The following is a 7,635-nucleotide window of genomic DNA, read 5'->3' as shown; positions in this document are numbered from 1 at the left end:
TCTAATCTTTTTTATAATACCAAACTGTGAGAATGTATTTCCTAGTAGTCCTATTTATCTCGTGTAAGGCTCTATTGTTTTGTTGGTGTGGGTTAGGCTTAGTCTTTCTCAATTATAATGTCCAAAGAAAATACTGTGACAAAAATTTATATGCTTTATAATTTACCAAATATGGAGCGAACATTCTTTAATGTCTATGTCCGTACAAGCAAATTTTCTCTTTACACAAGTTACTGTTTTCCTTTTTCCAGGAGCTCCATAAAAGCTCCAAGTGAACAAACTAAACGAAGAAAATCACAGTAGGAATTGGACCTCCTTTACCGAAGCAAGAAAAAAGTAAGAAAGCGAGGAGAAGAATTTTCAACTGAAATTTCTAGAGTCTCAAAAGAGGAGCTATGGATGGTGGATTAAGGATCAGAAAAGGAAATAGGGGCTTGAAAGGGATCCAAGATTGGTCAAGTGAAGGAGAACCCAAGATCATATGAAGATGACAAGGAAGAGAGCTCAAAAGAGGAGGAAGCTAACTCTGATGACTCTAAAGGAGATTCTAACAACGAACACTCTTCATTCATCAAAGGATGCACGTAGCCAAAGTAGATGAGGGGTTGTACAACCTATACATAAATGAAGAGTGAAACACCCTAATTTTTAGCACCTTATGATCGCACTAAAAATCCAGATGTTACCTACCTCTAATCTTTTTTATTTAATATTATATTTATTTAAAATTGAACCTTTGCGAAATACAACCGAATTTTTAATTATAAAAGCAAAAAGCTTTTACTTTAAACCACTTAATCACATAAGTATATTCACATAGCATTATATACAGACTTATTCAAAAATTCTTAAATACAAGTCATACCCCTCTGTAAACCAAAATGACAAATGACGAGGGAAAAAAAATCTCAACTAAAACAAAAATAGAAAATACAAATACATATAACTCTGTAGTTTAGTCGCAGCTTCGCACCAAAGCCTCATGAACCTCTCAATGAAAAAGAAAATCTGTAAGGGTGATAAGATTGTCCTCGCAAGTTTTCGTTAGGGAAGAGAATACCATCAAAGCAAAGAAATACTTGCAAATAGAAAGAATCCCATTACAAAAACATTTTCTTTTTAAAAAACACTTTGGAAAAACTTTATAAGAAATCTTACTTCGAAAAGGTCTTAAAAAATCTTCTTTAGTTTACAAATCCGTAAAGTAAATCGTTTAAAAAGTAAATCGTTTACATCGTTCATTCCTATCCATCCAGTGGCAGAGCCACGTTCATGGAAAAAGGGGCAATGGCCTCTCCCAAACTTCCAATTTTTTAGTTTAACTCTCTTTTAATTATTAATTTTTCTCTCTTCTTAACTTATTTTTTTTTATGTTTGCCCCTCCCAAAAAAATTTCTAGCTCCGCCCCTGTATCCATCTAGTACATAATCTAGAGTATCAGAGCAATACCATGTCCAATCTGCCTTAACTTCCATCACCACATTAGGAACAACCCTCAGCGTTACCACCGCCAACATGAGGGATCTCTCAGTTTTCAAACACAGACAAAACAATACAAAGAATACATAAAGAGAGTACAGATAGAGCAATTAGATCAAATAGCAGATAGATGCAATTATTCAATTAAGCAAACCAAATACAAGATTCACACCCAAACAATACACACAAATGCAAATGATGCATGTCTGCCCTATGGCTAATGAGTTCATCTGTCAGTTATACAGCCAAATCCGAATGTCCGGTAACTAACCCTGGACAGTCCCTACTTGAGCGTATCTCTCAAGTGGGATTCACATCTCTTGGAAGAATAATATCCGAAAAGGTCTAAGTGTCCGGTCACATCTTGTGATGGAGGGTCAACATCTGGGAGCAAGCGGGATAAAATCATCATCCTTTCATCTACCCCAGAAGATCAAATACAAACTAGGAGCAAGCAGGACAAAGCGACCATCCTTTCATCTACCCCAGAATCTCAAACGACAACCCGGAGCAAGTGGAACAATACTACTACATCTATCTAGGTAGGTATCTCTCAATCAAATTTAATTCATTATGCAAGAGGGATAACAGCCAGACCTTGCCAATTCAGCCATACTCAATCATCATCTATCTCATCATAAAATTTATCATTTAACATAATCATAATTGCCACTAGTCACATCATAATTCTCATCAACCACAATCATCATCCCACGTAAATATAATCAGCCGGAACCAACACCACATTCTTAATCATTACTAATCAATTCATCAATAACATAATCAACATCAATCATAATATCTCGCACATGTCTCAACTTAAATCAAAATTCTCATCATACTCATCAATAACTCAACGCCAGAACTCTACTCCGCACACTTAAACATGCACCAGATTGGACGTAGGCCGTGCATACAGCTTGCGAGTATGAGATGTCTAATACGACACTTTAGACTCGAGGTCAAGGTTGTATACTGACTCAATTAGAACATAATCATTTATAGCCAACAATAATCTAACTCAAACACGACATAATCCATTCAATCTTATCGAATCAGATTTTTCTAATTAATCACTTTATAGATTGACAAGCCAAACTTTCCTAATCATCAATTTCAAGCAACATTCACAATAACACTTCTCAAACCCTTTTCCTTTGAGATCAATACCCTCAAACCTCATCCATTTTCAAAGCCTAAACCATATCCATTCTTCCTAACACGCAACGACTCATTAAAACCCCAATATTTTGTCTTAACTGTCTCATGACTTTCCTCCAAATCAAACATCACACAATTTATCATCATATTCCTTAAAATAACTCTCTCTCAACTCTTATGCTTAAATCCATTAAAATCTCAATCTCACTCTCCTATTCCCAAACACTTGAATTTATAATTAATTCACTTTTTTTTTAAATCTTTAGCTAGTTAATCAAATCTCTTTTTGTTCTTATCAAAAATCAAATGAGTTAAAAATCATGAATTAACGAAATCATAAGAATCTAATTTTCTTTAAAATCTTTAAATGTATTCAAGACATATCTCTTTTGATAAAGTTAATCAAACCAAACTCATTTCTGAAACCATAACCAAAACTTCTAAAACTCTTCAATTTTTACAAAAATTCCAGCAGAACATCCCCTAAAAGCTGGAGTTTACCACCCTTCGTGGGTTTCCTCAATTCAACCTCAACCGGCTTCAATAGCCAACAATAACATTTACATATTCCAAGCTATCATCGGCCATTCATTTTCAAACTTTAAAATCACATTTCAATCTTTTTTTCAACTAATTTTTTACTGAAAAATTAAAAAATTGCTTCCAATGCTGCTAAATAATTCTTCAAAAAATTCAAACACAATAAAATCAACCAGTCCCACCAAAATTCAGAAATTAACCAATCACTAACAAACACAACATATTCAATTACAGCAGAAAATCATTTACATCCCTGATATTCATTCTTTTGCATTAATCTACTAAATTTGTCGGGTATTCAAAGTTTAAAACATTTTTTTTAAATTTAAATCCCCTACCTCAATTAGCCGCAATTAAAATGCAATAAATCCCTTTCTTATCAATCCGGGGTAGCAATAACATTCACCGTTTGCACTTTGACCCTTAGACATCAGAATCTAAAATCTTAATAACCATTAATCAGAACGCTAGCAGTGATAGTTTTGGAACAGGTTTAACTAACTGCAACAAAAGAACGAAGCACTAGCCTTGATGATTTCCAAGTGACCACAATAAATACAGCAGCAACAACTCATATCTGACATAATTTGGATTTAACGCGAGATTGATATTAAGTAGAATTAGAACATAATTAGTAATAGAGTATTACAGTAAACGAAAACAGAGCCAAATAATCATTTTTACCAAGGGGAACAAGGCAGTGATGCTGCCGGTACTTTTCCAGCAAGAAGAACGGTGACAAAGCTTCGGCGGTTTGGCAGCAGTGGCGTTGCTAAGGAACGGCTCTGACATCTGCATGCAACTCGACGACGGTGGCTGCAACAACCATGAAGTGACAACAACAATGTTCCAAGAATTTAAAAAGAACGGAAACTAGAAGCAAGAACACCGTTACCAGCAGTGGATCTCGGTGACAACAGCACCGTTCTCCGAAGCGGCGTCTCCTCTCTCTCCACCGCGAGCTCTCTCTCGCTCTCTGCTCGTCATTCTAGACGGCGACAAGACGCGACAGAGCTAGCGATAGCATGGCGCGATGGCGGTGACCCACGACGACAACGGCGACAAGGCTTGCGGCTCCCCATGGCGGCGACAGAGGCATCTTCTCCCTATCCTCTGGCTCGCTCTCCTCTACGCGCCTGCTCCTCTTCCGGGCATCCCCTCTCCCTCTAGCGACAGCGGCAGCGATGGCGGCACCCAGCCCCGCTGGCATCGTCTCCCTCCTTCTCCTCTTCTCCTCCCTTTCTTCCGTTTCCCTCTCACTGTGGTGTGCGTGTGTTTTGTGTGTGTTGCGTTTGTGGGCTGCGGCGTGTGTGTTAGTGTGGGTGAGGGTGAGGGTGAGGGTGAGGGTGAGTGGAATTAGGATTAGGACCAGTGGGCTTCCATTTGGGAATTTTTTGGTTAATTAGAGTAGCATAAATTTAATAAAAGTAGGGTATAGAGTATTAATTTAAAAAATTTAATTTAATCATAATTATTAGAATCGAATTCGTAATAGATCCGGTCATATGACTAGGTTATTGGGTCACTGGTTTAATTGGTAGGTCACTGATTTACTCGGTTGACTCGGTCATAATTAAATAAAAATATAAAATTAAAAGTTAAATGTATTTTTTTAAAAATATATTAATAATAATTAAATATTAATTCTTAGATATAATTTATGGTGCAAAAAGAGATAATAAATTAGTTACTAATACAAAATACTTTCTCCAGATAAATGAACGAGAGAAAACAAAAGATAACACAATCAATTAATCAGAAATTCTTTACATACAAGCGATTAGGGCTTATAAGTCTTACAAGTCAATTAACCACTAACGCCCAAAACGCGCTCCTAGTGTTACGTAGCTTACACGCGCTATATAACAGATCCCGCGAATATATAACTACCAATTTTAAAAGATTTGTTTCCTTCTTCGTTCTCCTTCTTTCCAAATTTCTTCGTTCTTCTTCTCACGCGCCTTCCCCTGCCTTTTCGATCGTTCTTTTCCCCTCCTTTCTCACTGGTTTGTTCTTCGCCATTGACGTGAGTTCCTCTCTCTGTAGCTCCAGCTTCGTTTTTTTTTTCTATTTTTTGGTTTCTGAAATCAAAGTTTGAACTCGTTTTAAAGATAATGGATGATTCAATCTCAGATTGTCAGCTGAATCAGGGTAAAGTGGATTTTGAATTTGAATTTAACGAAGTTCCTGAGGTTTGATTTACATTCAGCTAATTACGATTACTCTGAATTTTGTTGCAGTTATTCGTATATCATTGTCTAGCTGAATAATTCGTGAACATTGACTGTGAAATTAACGCGTGAACATAAATCTGTGGATTGAATCTAATGTATTAGTTTTGAATAATTATCTGCAATTTATAGCAGACGCTCGGGTGTAGATCAGAATTTTTGGGTGTATTTTAGGGAGAAGTGTGGGTGTATTTACAGTTTATGGCTTTTTTTTGTTATTTTAGTTGAGTTGTTGTCGTTCGGGTGTATTAGATCAACATGATTGGGTGTATTTTTAGTTTTTGACATGGTGTATTCTGCAGCCTCTCTCTGTTGTTGATGACCAGTTTGTTCTCAAGGTTGGAATGACCTTTACCACCCTTGAAGATGCTGAAAAATTTTACAGGAACTATGCCAAGGCTACAGATTTTTCTACAAGAGTTCAGAGCACAAATAGGAAGGGAAACGAGATTAAGAATCAATTGATTACATGTAGTAGAGAGGAAAAATGGAAATCTAAAATATCTCCGACCGAGAAGACAAATCCGACAGCCGGTTTAAACTGTCCTGCAAGAATTTATATACACACATTGAAGGATGTTGGTACTTGGATCATTTCAAAGGTTGTGCTGGATCATTCGCACCCTTGCTGTCCAAGTAAAGCAAAGATGCTCAAACAGCACAGGGAACTAAGCATGTCCATTCGTCGTACAATAGAGAATAACGAGGAGGCTGGTATTAGACCAAGCAAAACTTACCAATCATTTGTTGCGGCTGTCGGGGGTCATCGCAGGTTAAATTTTATTGAAAAGGATGTGAGGAATTACATTACGAGAGAAGTGCGGAATGTTTTTGAACAAGAAGATGCAAAGGAATTTGGGAAATATTTGTTAAGAATGAAAGAGAAGAATCAAAATTTCTTTTTTGAGCTTGAACTCGAAGAGAATCAATCGATTAAGTTGGCTTTTTGGGCCGATGCAAGAAGTAGAGCTGCCGTTGAGTATTTCAGAGATGCTATTTCATTTGACACCACCTACAATACAAACAGGTTATAAACTGTCCCTGTTTATGATGCTAAATTAATGTATTTTTATGAATCTGCCGCAGAGGTGTATATTGGGTGTTTTTTGGTGTATACAAAGCATTTGTTGGGTGTACGTAATGATTTTTCATTCTTCACTATGGTAATTTGTTTCAGGTATAATTTGGTTTGTGGTTCTTTTGTCGGAGTGAATCACCACGGTCAGTCAACACTTCTTGGATGCTCTTTGATGAAAAATGAAGAAATTGAATCATTCAAATAGTTATTTCAATGTTGGCTTCGTTGCATGGGAGGAAATGCTCTGAAAGGATTTCTCACCGATCAATGTGCATCAATGAAAAGGGCTTTAGAGGCTTGTATGCCAATAACAATTCACCATTGGTGTATTTGGCACATCATGAAGAAGATTCCAAGCAAATTAAACGGGTACAAGGGACATGCAGAAATTGAACAAGAAATGAGCCAAGTTGTTTGGAACTCTTATAGTAAAGACTCATTTGATAGGAATTGGAATGATTTTCTGCTAAATTTTGGTCTTGTGGACAACAAGTGGCTTTCAGGTAATGTTTGTTTAAAATCTGAAGCAGAGGTGTAAATTGAATTTTTTTGGGTGTATTTATAGTCTATGTTTGGGTGTATTCTGCAGATCTCTATGAAGACCGTCATATATGGGTTCCAATCTATCTGGATCACCACTTCTGGGCAGGGATGAAAAGCACACAAAGGAGCGAGAGCATGCATTCATTTTTTAACAAGTTTATTACTGGTGCATGAATTGTGAATCACACTTTTCACAACTCGTACCACAACCAGCAAGTGCACTGGGTCGTCCAAGTAATACTGATAAACCACTATTTTATGGTTTATATTGTGTTCAATTGTGTGGTTTTATCATGATCTTTGCCCACTTATTCATTAAATAAGCATGCATTTATATTTCCTTCCTAAAGATGTTTTATGGTTGAAAACTTGCTTCCTAGAGATTTTTAATTAGGTATTTTATTTCTCCCTTATTCCATTCGATGTCGTGATCTGTGTGTTAAATGTTTCAGGCTTTATAGGGCATGAATGAGTTGGAGATTGGAAGGGAAGCCTGCAAAAATGGAAGGAACACAAGAAATTGAGGAGATGACCAGCGAGACGTGACGCGGTCGCATGGATGACGCGACTGCGCGGAAGAGAGCAATTTGCAGCGACGCGGCC

The 7,635-nt window shown here is 36.9% G+C and overlaps 1 long non-coding RNA gene across 1 annotated transcript; it reads right to left on the bottom strand.

Moving 5' to 3' along the window:
* Positions 1-3,766: 3,766 nt before the first annotated feature.
* Positions 3,767-4,565, bottom strand: LOC112720602 (uncharacterized). Its single transcript, XR_003162285.2, has 2 exons — positions 4,076-4,565; positions 3,767-3,996 (listed from the first exon to the last, which is right to left on the bottom strand). It is a non-coding gene; the product is annotated as an uncharacterized lncRNA (long non-coding RNA).
* Between the last annotated feature and the right edge of the window lie 3,070 nt (positions 4,566-7,635).

Source organism: Arachis hypogaea, chromosome 11, assembly GCF_003086295.3.
Source record: "Arachis hypogaea cultivar Tifrunner chromosome 11, arahy.Tifrunner.gnm2.J5K5, whole genome shotgun sequence".
NCBI classification, from domain to species: domain Eukaryota; kingdom Viridiplantae; phylum Streptophyta; class Magnoliopsida; order Fabales; family Fabaceae; genus Arachis; species Arachis hypogaea.
The sequence above is the reverse complement of the archived record's forward strand: the minus strand, read 5'-3'. Positions and strand labels throughout refer to the sequence as shown.